Here is a 15942-nt window from a genome sequence, read left to right as displayed (position 1 = left end):
CACGGCAGATTAGCCAGATTAGCCCGCTACTGGCTTCTCTCCACCGGATGATATCGCTGCGTCTCGTCTCTTCATTGCTTTGCCCGTGACGACTTCAGTACCCACCAGGCTGAAGACTAAGAAATCACAAGGAATTTTATAGCATCATAGCAGTGTTGAAAAATTATTTCAAAGCAATTTTGTACAATACAGGTACATAGGAACCCAGTGATTATTTTTATCTTTTTTAACACAATAACAGCAACAGCTAGCCAGAATCTAGATAATTACTGGCCTCGTGAAACCTTCAAGGCTGTTATTGTGTTAAAAAAGATACAAATAATCACTGTGTTCCTATGTACCTGTATGGTACAAAATTGCTTTGAAATAATTTTTCAACACTGCTGTGATGCTACAAAACTCCTTGTGATTTCTTAGTCTTCAGCCGGGTGGGTACAAATTTTCTCTGATCATCATTGTGGGTGTACCTTCCCCTTAATCTTTAGCATGGGGGTTTCAAGGCAAGAGGTAAGCAGATGTGGTTTACCGTTGCCGCCCTCCACATAGCAACCTCCGCCTTCCTTGCTCATAGTCTCCTATCCACGTGCTGACCATGGCCAACCCTACTCAGCTTTCAAGATCAGGGAAGAGCAGGGAGGTCAGAGCTATTCAACCCACTGGGTGTGTCATACCACCAGCTAATAATGGGCAATGACACTTGCCTGTATTGCTGGTTGTGGGATGGCTGAGAATGGCTCAGAGTGGTCCCCTGGCCTTCATTCATGCTGCCAGAGGGCCACAGGACAGAATTGCTGCCTCCAAAGAGGAGTTCCTTTGCTTACCTGAGCTCTATGGCCTTGGGGGATGCTTTATTTTTGAATAGCCTTGTCTTGGAGCAACAGGCAACAGCACCTGGGCAGCCTCTGATGCTGCTCAAGACTTGAGTCTGCTCAGGTTGCTGGAGATCAGTTGCCCGCTTTGCCTGTTCCAAGGAGACAGCCATTGTGACAACGCTCCTGGCTTCTGGAACACAGAGGGTGGCTCCTGTTGCCAATGGTAGACCATCAACAGAAGGGAGATGAGCAGTTGGGAGGAGCACCAATCAGGCAAGACCAGGAGAAGGCACCTTCCTCCAAAGCCCAATCCTGTGACCAGGAGGTGTTTCAGGATGAAGAATTTCTGGATTCTGATCTGGAGGGGGAAACTGTCCAGGTGAGCAGCTGGGAATGGGGGCAGTTTCAAAGTTGGGCTGAAACTCTTTGACCTGAAGCTGCTACATTTCTGTCAAAGACTAAGTGATGAAGAGGTGGTTTTGCTATTTCTATTATAGATCGATAAAGCAGGATATTAAGAATAGCATCACACCCTTAGTACACTTTCAACCTCTGGATCTCCTGAAGATTCCCCTTGTCTCCTTTTCTTAAGGTAAATTGAATGAAGGGTAAGCAATAGCAAATGACCTGATTTTACCACTTGGAGGTGCTACTCCACAAATATACAGAAAGAAACAGAATCCTGACTTGTCCGTGGGTTTCTAGTGAAATAGAAATATAATATTTAGGGCTATGTTAACATTTAGGACTATGATCACATTTATGGATTTAGTTTAACATCATACTTTCCCCGCATTCTTTATTTCACTTATTTCAAAGTGCAAATTCCCTTATTTCAAAGTGCAAACTCATGTGTAGCAGGCATTTCTTATGCCCCCTCTCCATTTATTTTTTACTAAAGAGATCATGTTTTTCACTGTGATGTTGAAGTGCATTTCTCCTTGGAGGGACCTTTTGTGTGCCGGTCTGATTTCTGAGTTGGCATTTTGATTTCAGAGGCTTTGCAAAGAGTTCTTTTCAATGTTCTGTGTCCTCTGTTGTCTGACTGTTGAAATTAGTTAGGCGGACTATGTAAGGTATGGTGACCAGACGTCCCGCTTTTGGTGGGACAGTCCCGCCTTAAAACAATTTGTCCCGCGTCCCGTGGGTTTTTTGAACTGTCCCGATTTTTGGAAGGCAGTGCCTGCAGCCTCCCACGCACGTGGCCACAGGAGTGCACTGCCTTTTGGGGCACTCCCGTTTCCCGCCCTGTCACACGTGGCTGCCAGCCCACCCACCCACCCGCCCGTCTCGGTTTACAAAGGTGACAGTCTGGTCACCTTGATGTAAGGAGAATGTTTGGTGCTTGTTTGGTATCAACTAATATGTGAGGCATACCATTATATCACCACAGGTTTTAATTTTTCTTGTTGCTTAGTACCGAGAAGATAGAGCCCTGTTGGGAAGGGCGGGATATAAATCGGAAAATAAATACAAACAAACAAATAAATAAATAAATAAATAGAGCAGCGGATTAATTCCCAGTCCTAAAAGAACCCCTCCCTCACCTCTTTCCCCGCCCAACGAAAAGCTAGCAACCAAAACCATCTAAACATTCCCATTTCCCCCGTGGGCTATGAAAACCACTTTGTCTGGATTCTGAACATGGCATCTGTGCTGATCTTAAGACGATGGGAATTCAGCAGATTTTGTTTTCCCTGAATGCTAATAAGGACAAAATATTTTGCAGTACTGCAGCTGCTGGATGCTGCGAGGGTGGGGGAGCCACCGCCCATCTGCTGATGGGGAGGCTTTGCAATAAAGCGCTTGGCTTTTCAAAGAAGGCCCAGTTGCTGGAGGGGCTCTACAGTGGTGTACCACCCTAGGGACATGGGGACACCTATGGCCCCAGGTGCATGCCTTTCGGTCATGTGGGGGGTGCTGGATGCTCCCCCCACTTGATATGTATTGGCACAATCCCCTGGGAGATGCCAGGTGTGCCGCAGCAGGAGGGTAGGGGGCGGGGGGCACCTGGAGCAAGTGTTGTCCTCGGGAGCCATTTTCCCCCATATGCCTCTGAGGCACTATGTAGTGAAGGGGCTGTCAGGCCCAGGCCTGTCAGTGCCCAGATGTCTTGCTGTGTAAGAGTTGCAAATTTTTTCCTGTAACTGCTTTTCTGTTTCCCTCTTCCCTTCCTGGCAATTCCCTGGCGCCAGCTCCCCTGCAAGAAGGTGCGAACGGTTCCCAGGTTCTTTGAAGCTCTGTAGTGCAAATGTGGTAGAATTTGTAAAGCACATTTGCTGTGGGACAAAGGGGGGAGGTTGAAGGTTATAATCTCTGTTTCTTTTGTTACTCTAGGCGTTGTAGAAATAAACTGCTTTAGGACTTTCCTACGGTCTGTTATTTCCACGTTCGAGAGCCTGACAGGGGCAAATCTCTGGCAAACCAGAAGGGCATGGTTATAGCTCAGGGATTATCATAAAGTCCTAAGCAGAGTTACACCTTCCTAGACCCATTGGCCTGGTTGGCCCGGGTTAGTCCAGTCTCATCAGATGTCAAAAGCTAAGCTGGGCTGGCCCTGGTTAATACTTGGATGGGTGACCACCAGGGTTCGTTTTCGGTCCTCTGGGCCATCCCACATTGACCTGCCATGGAGAGATTTTCCCAGCCTAACAATCCCACTGGAGTGTGCTGAATTCTCTCTGGGAGCCATGGCATCTGTTTCTTGCCCAAATGGTCATGTGGTCCATTCTAATGCAGTACCGGGAATCATCCCCGTCAAACACCGAGCTTTTCTGCTATCCTGAAGCCAACTCATAAATTACAATCAAATAAAGATATGCTGTATTGTCGAAGGCTTTCACAGCCGGAATCACTGGGGTGCTGTGTGGTTTCCGGGCTGTATGGCCGTGTTCTAGCAGCATTCTCTCCTGATGTTTTGCCTGCATCTGTGGCTGGCATCTTCAGAGGATCTGATAGTAGGAATGGAAAGCAAGTAGAGTATATATACTGTGAGGCCGTGCTGGCAGGGGCTGATGGGAATTGTAGTCCATGAACATCTGGAGAGCTGCAGGGCTGATGGGAATTGTAGTCCATGAACATCTGGAGAGCTGCAGGTTGCAGACCCCTGGTATAAGTCAAGTACAGTCCACCGAATGGGACATTCAGTGAACAGTGAACAGTGAAGATATGCTGGTCTGACAATTGTACGGTGGGAGCATTTTGAGTAATCGGAGTGTGAAAATTCAGCCTAGCCGCTGTAAAGAGAAGCATTTAAGACTCTAAACAGTGCCTTCCTAAAGTAGAGCTTTTCAGATTCCTACTCAAGTCTACCGAAAGTAGCTCATTCCCAGAAAACTCTTTTTAGGATCATGCTGTAAGCAGACTGCAGATAATGTCGGAATGGGACTTTCTGGCTTGAGACATACCGGCTAGCGGTGCATTCGATTTGTATTATTAACTCCGCTGGAAATAGTCCAGTAGCATTCTATTTGATTGGGGCTTGTGTTTTCTATTGTGTTCTTGATGAATAGATATTGCTTGCTGGCAGGCATATAAATCCAGTCAGGTTTGTCATCAGTTTGCAGTTACAGGAAATAGCAGTATATGATTTAAAAGGACCAAGCATCATGGCATTGGGGTTGAGGTGAAGAGGGAGAGAGAGAGAGAGAGAGAGAGAGAGAGAGAGAGAGAGAGAGAGAGAGAGAGAAGGGGAACTTTAGATTAAGGATGAACCTCTCTGGGTGACATCTTTTAAATGGATAACCCCAAAACCAACCACTGTAGCAGTAGTAATTGTTATTATTTATAGTAATTGTTGTTATTTATACTCTGTCTTACTTGCAGAGACTCAGGACAGATTACATAGTATAAGTCAGGGGTCTGCAACCTGCAGCTCTCCAGATGTTCATGGACTACAAATCCCATCAGCCCCTTAATAATTGTTATTATTTATAGTAATTGTTATTATTTATAGTAATTGTTGTTATTTATACTCTGTCTTACTTGCAGAGACTCAGGACAGATTACATAGTATAAGTCAGGGTCATGACACAGGATCTCCAGATGTTCATGGACTACAAATCCCATCAGCCCCTTAATAATTGTTATTATTTATAGTAATTGTTATTATTTATAGTAATTGTTGTTATTTATACTCTGTCTTACTTGCAGAGACTCAGGACAGATTACATAGTAGTGCAGTCAGGGTCCTGCAACCCTCACTGACTCTCAAGATGTTCCTGGGACTACAAAATCCCATCAATTGGGCATGCGGGCAGGGGGGCACTGATGAGGAATTGTGAGTCCATTGAACACATCTGGAGAGCTTCTGCAAATTGCAGAACCCTAAAGATAATCAAAGTACAGTCCGCCGAATGGGACATTCAGTGAACAGTGCAATGGGGGCTTTTTCCGCATGCCCCAATTCAAAAGCGGTTTTGATCCCATCAGAGACTGAGGGAGCTGGGGATGTTTAGTTTGTAAAAGCTTACTTGGAAGTCCAAGAAAAATTTAAGGATGATATAATAATAGTTTAATAAAAGTATAAGGATATTGTGTTGCATTAAGTCTACCTATGTTGTAGGTGGTTTTTAAATACTCTGTTAAAGATAGAAATATTGATATTGTGGTTTTTTGTGTATGGATTGTTTGTTTCGATTGTCGTTGCCTTAATAAAGATCTTTTTTAAAATTAAAAAATAAATAAATGAAGTCCAGGAATACACTGCTTGCGTGGACTAAGGTTCATCTTATAGATCAGCTGCAGTAGATTACGAAGCATTTTCAGTAATATTAAGAAGAATGAAAAGACTCTTAAATGCTTAGACTTGGATTATGTGTGAGATAGAACTTCTACGGTCATTTTTCTCCTCTTCTGGGAATGGGAATTTGCCACTTGAAAATGTATTTGATTGTCTTCTGTTCCATGTTCTGATGAAGATGTTTTTTGAAATAGGGCAACATCCGAGTTGCTCGACTACCTGTCCTTTTGATGGACCTAAGACAGTGGTGGCAAACCTATGGCACTCCAGATGTTCATGAACTACAATTGCCTTTTGTAATTTCCCCACTGCCGCATTTCAATGGGGTCACCAAATCCTATATCGCAAAGAGGTCTAGAAGAGTCCTTTTCAGTGTCCGTCACAGAAATGTCGAGCCCATTTGTTACGATATGGCATAAATGTGACTTGGTCAAGCCAGGTCCGGGGGGGGGGGGGCAGGGGAGCTGCCTTGGCTGGCCCCAGAACAGCACTGGTGTGTGTGTGTGTGTGTGTGTGTGTGTGTGTGTGTGTGTGTGTGTGTGTGTGTGTGTGTGGTGCCTGTTCTTTAAAAGGGATGGGCAAAGAGCAGACGCTTGAGCCACAGGTAACAGGTGCCATATTTTTCTCTCCAGCCCTGTGGATTGCTTTTGGTGTCTTGGTTGCTCTTGCTCTTCTGTATTTCCTTGGATCCTATATCTCCATGTAAGTATGCATTTCATTTCACACGATTTGCACATTATCGCTGTGTTGATTGATAAGTTAAAGATGGAATCTTCATGTTTATTAGGAATGTTGGAAACCATTGGTCGGGGGCACCCCTTTTCCATTAGGTTATAGCAGACTTATTGCCAAATAGCCCAGCCTAGCCAAATCCTGTCAGAACTTGGCAGCTAAGCAGGGTTGGCCATGGCTAGTCGTAATCGAAGAAGAAGAGTTTGGATTTATACCCTTCCTTTCTCTCCTGTAAGGAGACTCACAGGGGCTTTCAAACTCCTTCCCTTCCTCTTCCCTCAACAGATACCTTGTAAGGCAGGTGGGGCTGATAGAGTTCTGAGAGAACTAGGACTAGCCCAAGGTCACTCAGCAGCAGGGGCGTAATGCCCATTGAGCAAGGTGGGCAGTTGCCCCCCTTGTGGGGGGCATCAAAATGCAGGGTTCGTTTTTGGGTATTTTTAGCCCCCATCTCCTTAGCAAAGAATGGGGCATGGGGCACCTCCTTTGAGGGTCCATAACTTTGGACCCCTAAACCAAACTGCACCAAACTTGGGGGGTCCCGTCAGGACAGTTTTCAGATGATACCCTGAATTTTTGGTGCCGATACATCAAAAAATGCGCCCCCTGCAGGAACATCCCAGAAATTTGCCCAAGAATCTTTGTTCTGCATTGAGTTTTCTGTATTGCTGTCAAAGGGGGTTGCGGGCTGGGGGGGGGCACATTTCTGAAGGCACAGTCTCAAAACTTTCAGGGTCTCATCAGGAGACTGCCCTGATGATACCCCCCCATGTTTGGTGCAGTTTGGTTCAGGGGGGCCAAAGTTATGGACTCTCAAATTGTAGCCCCCATCTCCTACTAGCTCCCATTGGAAACAATGGGGGATGGGGCACCCCCTTTGGGAGTCCATAGCTTTGGACTCCTTGAACCAAACCTCACCAAATCTGGGGGTTAGCATAAGGACAGTCTCCTGATGATATACTGAAATTTTGGTGCTGATATGTCTAAAAATGCACCCCCTGCAGGCACCAATGTCCTGGTGCAAAAAAAAAATTGGTTGTGGTGGAGTGGCCGCCCATGGGGGGGGGGGGCATCCAACTCAGGTTTTGCCCAGGGCTACAGTTTGCCTCGTTACGGCCCTGCTCAGCAGGCTTCATGTGGAGGAGCGGGGAAACAAATCCAGTTCGCCACCTAAGAGTCCGCCAGTCATGTGGAGGAGTGGGGAATCAAACCCGGTTCTCCAGATTAGAGTCCACTACTCTTAACCACTATGCCACGCTGGCTCTAGTACTTGGATGGGAGACCACTAAGGAAGACTGGGGTTGCTACGCAGAGACAGGCAATGGCAAACCACCTCAGAATGTCTCTTGCCTTGAAAACACCAGGCCCCTGAGATCAGCATGGCTGTGACTGGATGGCATGCCATTTTGCTATTAAAGAGGTTATATGAAAAGGATGGTGGGTGAAGAGAAGGATTATGTGCAGAGGTGGGATCCAGCAGGTTCTCACAGGTTCCCGAGAGTAGGTTACTAATTATTTGTGTGTGCCGAGAGGGGGTTACTAATTGGTGATTTTGCCCCGTGATTTTTGCCTTAGTTACTCCCCTCCTCTCAGCAGTAGCGCACAGAACTTGAAGCAGTCTAGCAGGAGGTGCACCGGTGTGCGTGGCAGCCTGCGCCTGCGTGCATTCATTTCCCGCCCAAGGACCGGCGCAGCGGCTGCGTCCTTGCCACAGCCCTGCCCAGGAATGCCCCGCCCCCGGAATGCCCGGCCACGTCCCCATCGTGCCCCGCCCTCCCCCTTTGGCGCTACGCCACAGTTTGAATCCCACCACCATGGGAACCTGTTACTAAAATTGTTGGATCCCACCACTGATTATGTTTCCTAGGCTCTGCCAAAATAAGCATTGCATATACGACTGGCTGAAGTCAATCCTGTGAATAAGTATAAATGGTATTTGAGAATCTGGGTTGCAGTTTTGACGTCTGACATAATTATAGCGACTTATGTGAAGATAAACAACGCCTGGGTCGATGTATGAAAAAATGGTCTTATTAAAAATGGTCTTCATTAATTTTTGGCACGATCAATTTGACAGCAATGTCTGTCTACAGGAACGTTTCCCATGTTTAATATTTGGCAAACGTTGCTATTCAAATATTATGGGTTGTATCCTATGACTTCATTTCCATTAATCTCGGAGTCCTTCTCCAAGGCAGCAGGATCATAAAATATAATTTCTGTGACTTTGTTTGCATTCTCTGAAGGGATACTTTTTTTTAAAAAATAGAAACGTTATTCAGTGAAAACAGTTGGATACCAAATTTTAAAAATTCGTCTTCAGTTCTATAAACAGATTGTACAGATGCTAGGTTCGAGTCACCATCCTAGTGAGAGTACCATTCCATGCATCAAACTTATCTAATTTTTTTACCATGTGACACAACTGGTTAGTTGACTCAGCTGTGCAAATTGCTTCAGTTTCTCCAACCTCTCCTTTCTATTTGGACTCTTGTTCCTTTTCCAGCATTTTAGCAAAGACAGATCTTGCAGAAATTGTGACATTTAAAAGGAACTCTTGAGTACCTTTGGTAAGAAAGTAGACACAATTCAGTAAGAAGCACTGGCAGCCCAATCCAAAGACAGGATAGATCTGCAGCGGCTAGACCAGTGGTGGCGAACCTATGGCACGGGTGCCAGAGGTGGCACTCAGAGCCCTCTCTGTGGGCACGCGCAGAGTGCCCCCTCCCCCACACATCTAGGCTGGCCTGAGCCGCTGGGCTCGATTATTAGCATTAAACCTAAGACCTAGTTTTGGGGAAGCAGTGTAGGTCACCCTATTAAGCGCTGTTAAACCCCACTGATTTTCATGCGAAGAACTGAAGCGCGATCCTTTACCTGGGAGTTAGCTCGGTTGCTGGCAATGGGGCTTGCTTCTGAGTAAACCCTCCTAGGGTCATGATTCACCCATTGGAAGAGTTACACGGTTGCTTCAAAGCAAAGCCACCGACTACCACCAAGCTTACTCCTGAGTAATGCACGCCTCTGAGCCAACCGTTTTTTCTAATCTAAAACCTCAGTATTCAGGTTAAATTTCCGTGTTGGCACTTTGTTTTTGTTTTTTGTTTTTTATGAAAGTTTTATTGGGTTTTAAAACATTTAACACATAACATTATCTCCTTACAACACTTAAGTATCCAGCATTTTCCGTTTTTGTCTACAAAACATAACATTCCTTCATCTCTATTGGTCACTTATTGACCTTTGTAAATAACAAATGATATAACAGAAAAACCATCAACAACTTCCTTTAGTTATTTTCTTTCTTAGAGACTGGTTTTAGTCTCTATTTATACTCCTTTGTTGATTATTTCAAGTTGTATACCTTCTCCCCCTTAATTGACTCCATCTAATATTTCTAACGTTCCAGGTCTGATTTGGTGGGATATATCCCAGTTGTTTCTCACTCTTTTCTTGGCACTTTGTGATAAATAAGTGGGTTTTGGGTTGCAGTTTGGGCACTCGGCCTCGAAAAGGTTCGCCATCACTGGGCCAGACGCACTGCCTTTAAAAAGGCATTTGGTGGCACAGTCGCTGAGAAAAAAATCCCCATCAGCCGGTGAAAAGTCCCATTGAAGGTACGGCTTACGCCAGCCTTTTTGGTAGCGTACATCTGCGCCCAGAAATGGGGTTGTTCCTGGGTCGAAAGGTCACTGGAAGCTGATTTAAATCAGCTCCACTGCTGTGAACCCCCCTCCCCCCGGAGCACTACACCAATGCAGGCTTCTGCATTGCCCGGGCATCACGCCAATGCGTGGCCCACCATTGCCGGCTTAATGGCTCCTGTATTGCCGTCTCTGCCTGTCTGGATAGCACAAAGCGGCACTGAAGCTGACGCGGGGTCACACCGCTCCCAGTGTGGTTCCCGCCCCCTTTGTGTTGCACAGTTTCATGAGCAGCAGTGGCGTGGGAGGTTAAGAGCTCGTGTATCTAATCTGGAGGAACCGCGTTTGATTCCCAGCTCTGCTGCCTGAGCTGTGGAGGCTTCTCTGGGGAATTCAGATTAGCCTGTGCACTCCCACGCACACCAGCTGGGTGACCTTGGGCTAGTCACAGCTTCTCAGAGCTCTCTCAGCCCCACCTACCTCACAGGGTGTTTGTTGTGAGGGGGGAAGGGCAAGGAGATTGTAAGCCCCTGTGAGTCTCCTGCAGGAGAGAAAGGGGGATATAAATCCAAACTCCTCCTCCTCCTCCTCCTCCTCCTCCTCCTCCTCTTCTTCTTCTTCTTCTTCTTCTTCTTCTTCTTCTTCTTCTTCTTCTTCTTCTTCTTCTTTTTAAAAAGAAAAAGGTAACTATTATATTCAATACTTAATTCAATGAAGATTACTTAAAATACATGCGTATGTTATTACACTAAGAAACAAGAGAAAAGGAAAAAACACAAAAGATAAAGAAATAAAAAAATCAGCAAGTTTTCACCATCGACTTCCCTCTATTTTCCCCCAAGAGAGCACATTCTTATGTTATGTAATGTCTCCACTATGTCACAATAAAATACTTCCAAACTTTCTAATACAGTTTCATGTTCTTTATCTCCTACAAACTTGAATATGCTGGAGTTAATGGAAGAATTCACTAAATGGTTTATAGTTCCCCTTTTCATAATTCGGAGATAGGTTAGGGTTAGATAGATCATAGGTCATAGATGACAAAGGTCATAGACAGATAAACTAATGCTACTCAGGAGCTAGTCCCACTGAATTTTATGTGGTTTACTCCCATATATATATATATATGTGTGTGTGTGTGTGTGTGTGTGTGTGTGGTTTACTCCCAGATATAGATATAGATACACACACACACACTGCAATTGTTTCATAGATTAGAATCTCATATATATATATATATATATATATATATATATATATATATATATATATATATATATATATATATATATATATATATATATATATATATATATATATATATATATATATATATATATATATATATATATATATATATATATATATATATATATATATATATATATATATATATATATATATATATATGCTATATATATATATATATATATATATATATATATATATATCTGGGAGTAAACCACATTATATATATGTGTGTGTGGTTTACTCCCAGATATATATATATGAGATTCTAATCTAAGGGTCAAACATCTATGACTGATTTCCTGTGCAAACATAGATCTATCTAGTAAGTCTTGATTAGGATAAGGCCATAACCCCCCCCCCCCCACCAATCAAGTTGCAGTTGACTTTTGGTAACCCTATAGAGTTTTTGAGGCAAGAGACAAACAGTGATAGTTTACCATTTCTGGCATACCAACCCTGGACTTCCTTGGTGAGATCCCATCCAAGTTCTAATCAGGGTTGGCTCTGCTTAAGTTCCAGCATATTATGAGATCTGGCTGGTTTTCCATTGCATTATTTTTCCAGCCTGAAGAAGTCTTCTGAAACATTTGTTTGTTCTGTTGGAGAAAACATACAGGCATGTTGACTGCATGCTTACCCCACAGGGGCAAATATGGAGGGGAACATATGAAGTTGGGGAAATGAGATAAGGAAAAAAAAATTGGGTCTCCCCCACAACCTCTATCCTAAATCATCCTGGAGTCTCCTTCATCTGCTACTGACAGAAAAATGATGGATATATGTCCATATAGCTTTCCAATATCTTTCCTGGTTTGATTTAGAAGAATTGGGACCTGACCATTCCTTTTGACAGTCAGTGAATAATTTAAGCTCCTTAACTCTTTCTGCTGTTTTGGAGAGTTCCCTGCAAATTTTTTAAAGAGATAAACACGCTAGGGACATCAGCCTCCATGTAGGAACTGAGCATCCCATGGAATTACGCCTCATCTCTAGTCTACAGAGGTCCGTTTCCTTGGAGAGAATGTTTTTCTCAACCATATGGAGTCTCAGTGGCTTACAAACTCTTTCTCTTCTTCTCCCTAAAACAGATACTTTGTGAGGTAGGTGGGCTGAGAGAGTTCAGAGAAAACTGTGACTAGCTCAAGGTCTCCCAGGAGGCATGATGTGGAAGAGCGGGGAATCAAACCTGGTTCTCCAGATTAAAATCCATCAGCTCTTAACCACCACACCATGTTGTATTTTTAGAGGGTGAACTCTATGACCCTGTACCCCTGTTGTCCCCTGGTTCCATCCCCAATTCTCCAGGAGTTACCCAATCCGGAGCTGACAACCGTACACCCTTCTCACATATATCCTACCAGTGACCGGCGAGCAGGGCTGACAATCTTATCTTTACTTCTGATTACAAGTAACTTCTGATTACAAGTTACTTACAAGTTACTTCTGATATGATTTCTTGGTTCTAGGGATTTCTGTTCCATAGATCTGATAAGTTTCTGGCCTTTTTAATTCTTACAGGCTTCGATGCACCCAGGAACGCTGCCGTTGGCTTCCTCGTAAATCTGTCCCTCATGTAAGTGCATATAATCTTGCATGTTATATCACACTTGATTTTGTAATCTGTGTATTCTATATGTATTTCTATCTCCCAACACATTTATTTATTTAGTTGACTTCTATCTCGCCCTTCAAATGCATCCCAGGGTGGGTTACAACAAGCTTCCCACATTACCATAAACTAGTATCACATGCAGATAAGAATTCCCGAAAACATGAAGCATGATCTTTCCAAGAATGAATTTGAGAACGCTGTGGCCTTTTTTGAGTGGGTTCACCAGGGCTTTCATCAGTGGACCATACTGGACCCCGAGGATCTGGCTAACCGGGTCTTGGTCAATGGTATGTTCATTGGTGGTAGTGCTCCTGATATTTGGCGCAAGCTTAGGAATGCTTTGAAATGTAATCAGTGATGTAACCAATATAGTGAAAATCCTATATCAACTGCACCTTTCCTCTGACACTGGAAGGGATACCTTTGCTGCACAGACAGTTTGCCTCTGCCCTGGAAGGGATACCTTTGCTGCAGAAGGTATCATAGTAAACTACTGATTTTTTTATACTTAGCTCTCTCTCCTCAAACTCTTATTTGGCTTCTTTGAGCACATAGACGGTTATCCAATAGATGTGACATAGATAGCAAATATTTCTTGCTTTCTGTAAGAATGGATACATTTTTTGTGTTGCCAGTACAACATTGCCCCATCCATCTAAAGCTGGCTTAGGTAAGAAAGGATCTCCCACATCATTTCAAATAAGGGTGCAACCATATTATTTCTTCTGCACTGACTTGTAACAGTTTCACCAGATTTGCAAATTTGCAAATCTAGTTGCCAGATTGATTTGTCCCAAAGCAGAAGTGTATGGGTAGGAAGAAGGTAAACTTAACCCCTTCTTCACCCATGCCATCTTCTCACTGCAAAAGACTGTGCTTGAGTGGTTTTCTTTCCAGCTGGAGAGAACTTACAGGTATTCCCCCATCCACCCATCCTCCTGCCAGAACTCAGAGGTATCCCCCCATAACTTAGATGTACCACCCCCCCAACAAAGTCAAAAGCAGCTCAGGAATTGCATTTTTCAGTTAAGATATTATCCTTCCCACTACAGTAATACTGGCAGCTAAATTTTCAAAAGAAAAAAAACCCTGTTTAAAATAAAAACCAAAAGAAAATGATCGTGTGTAGCTGAGCTGTAAGGTCTGCGCATCCCGGGAATAGGTATGTCCTGGTTCTCATTAACTGCCCGAGAGCTTTTTTCCTTCCAGCTCTCCTGTTCTGCTCACTGATAGCAGTCGTATCCTCTAGCTCAAGTGCTGCCGGCCTCTTGTTTGTGTTCCTGTCTTGCTGGATCATGTTTTCTGTCAGACAAGATGCTGGGGATATCGCCCCTTCCCAGCTTAATATGGCAGCTACCTCGGCAGTAATGAGAGCATGCTACTCCTGGGACAAATCGGAGTAGATTATTGTAGAGTAGATCTAAAGGAACACCTGCACCCATATGTACTTGCCAGGACACTGGGGGGGGGGGGAGGTTCTCTTGTGGTATTCCCCCTGCCCAGATATGGGGGAAGGGGGCAGGGGTCCCAGGAGGGCTTTCTCTGATATTGCCCCCAGGCTTTGGAATGATCTCCCCTGAGATTCACTGGGCGCCTACCCTGTATGGGTTTGCATGCCTGGCAAATACTTTCCTCTTCAACCAGGCATTTGGTTAGTCTCTCTGGATGCCCGCTCTACGATGCTGCTGGTTGAGAGTGGGTGGGGGTGAGAGTTAGGGTTGGGCTTTTAACTTTTGCATGCTGGGTTTTCAACGTATGCATTTATGTAAGCGGATGCTGTAACTAATTTATATGTCATTGTGTTGGGAACATTGACACCTCTAAGCAGGGACATATCTGCCAGAGGGAAATGGGGGGGGGTCATTTGACCCTGGGTGACACCCATTAGATCATGTGGGGGGCACAAAATCACCCCCACACCCCTACTGGCTTATGCAAGGACCTTTTGGGGGCAAGATAAAGCAGCAGTGGCATAGGAGGTTAAGAGCTCGTGTATCTAATCTGGAAGAACCGGGTTTGATTCCCAGCTCTGCCGCCTGAGCTGTGGAGGCTTATCTGGGGAATTCAGATTAGCCTGTACACTCCCACACACGCCAGCTGGGTGACCTTGGGCTAGTTACAGCTTCTCGGAGCTCTCTCAGCCCCACCCACCTCCCAGGGTGTTTGTTGTGAGGGGGGAAGGGCAAGGAGATTGTAAGCCCCTTTGAGTCTCCTGCAGGAGAGAAAGGGGGGATATAAATCCAAACTCTTCTCTTCTTCTTCTTCTCTTTGACAACTCTTGTACCATGGTATGAACGCTTCCAGTCCGAGGACTGTTTGCCTTTCTGGATGGGTTAGCAGTCAATTCGTTTGCCTCAGGAAAAACATGTAGATATTTATGATACTTCCAGCAACTCCGTCCCTTGGAGCAACGTGATAAATCATCTGTCAGGGGAAAAAAAAGAATTGGTCTGAAGGAAGAAAAGGAGAACGCCGGTAATGAGAAAGACAAGGATGTTTCTGTTTTGACTTTCTTTCCCCCAGTGTGGCACAGTCTGTGTTCAGTTCATAGAGAACTTATTGTCCTTCCGTAAGACAAATGGATCACCGTGCTGAGATGGTTTGAAATGGGTCTCTGCTGATTTGATGGATTTAATGACAGAAAGTGGAAATAAAGCAAGAGAAGCCGTAGATCAAGGGAAAAGATAGAGTTTGAAGGCAAGCAACCTGGCTTCCGGCTTGGATTTTTAATCTTGAAGGGCATCTTTGAACGTGATATGATTTACCACTAACAGTAACTTAGCATTGAAAAGTAATTCCAAAGCTGCATCAGCTGGCATTACGGTTGCCAGCCTCCAGGTGGGGCCTGGAGATCTGTCTCCAGACAACCAAGTTCAATTCCCCTAGATCAGTGGCGGCGAACCTATGGCATGGGTGCCAGAGGTGGCACTCAGAGCCCTCTCTGTGGGCACGCTCAAACAGTCCCCCCCGCCCCACATCTAGGCTGGCCTGGGCCGCTGAGAGCAGCAGTGGCGTAGGAAGTTAAGAGCTCGTGTCTCTGATCTGGAGGAACCAGGTTTGATTCCCAGCTCTGCCGCCTGAGCTGTGGAGGCTTATCTGGGGAATTCAGATTAGCCTGTGCACTCCCACACACACCAGCTGGGTGAC

The 15942-nt window shown here is 44.8% G+C and overlaps 1 long non-coding RNA gene across 1 annotated transcript in view; it reads left to right on the top strand.

Annotated features, from left to right (window-relative positions):
* Positions 1–6211: 6211 nt before the first annotated feature.
* The window catches only part of LOC125437601, a 28357-nt gene continuing 18626 nt past the window's right edge, over positions 6212–15942 (top strand). Inside the window, exons 1-2 of the long non-coding RNA XR_007245239.1 lie at positions 6212–6255; positions 12702–12756. This is a non-coding gene — a long non-coding RNA (uncharacterized LOC125437601). The remainder of the gene's footprint in view (positions 6256–12701; positions 12757–15942) is intronic.

The sequence above is a fragment of the Sphaerodactylus townsendi genome, linkage group LG08, assembly GCF_021028975.2.
Source record: "Sphaerodactylus townsendi isolate TG3544 linkage group LG08, MPM_Stown_v2.3, whole genome shotgun sequence".
Lineage (NCBI taxonomy): Eukaryota > Metazoa > Chordata > Lepidosauria > Squamata > Sphaerodactylidae > Sphaerodactylus > Sphaerodactylus townsendi.
The sequence above is the reverse complement of the archived record's forward strand: the minus strand, read 5'-3'. Positions and strand labels throughout refer to the sequence as shown.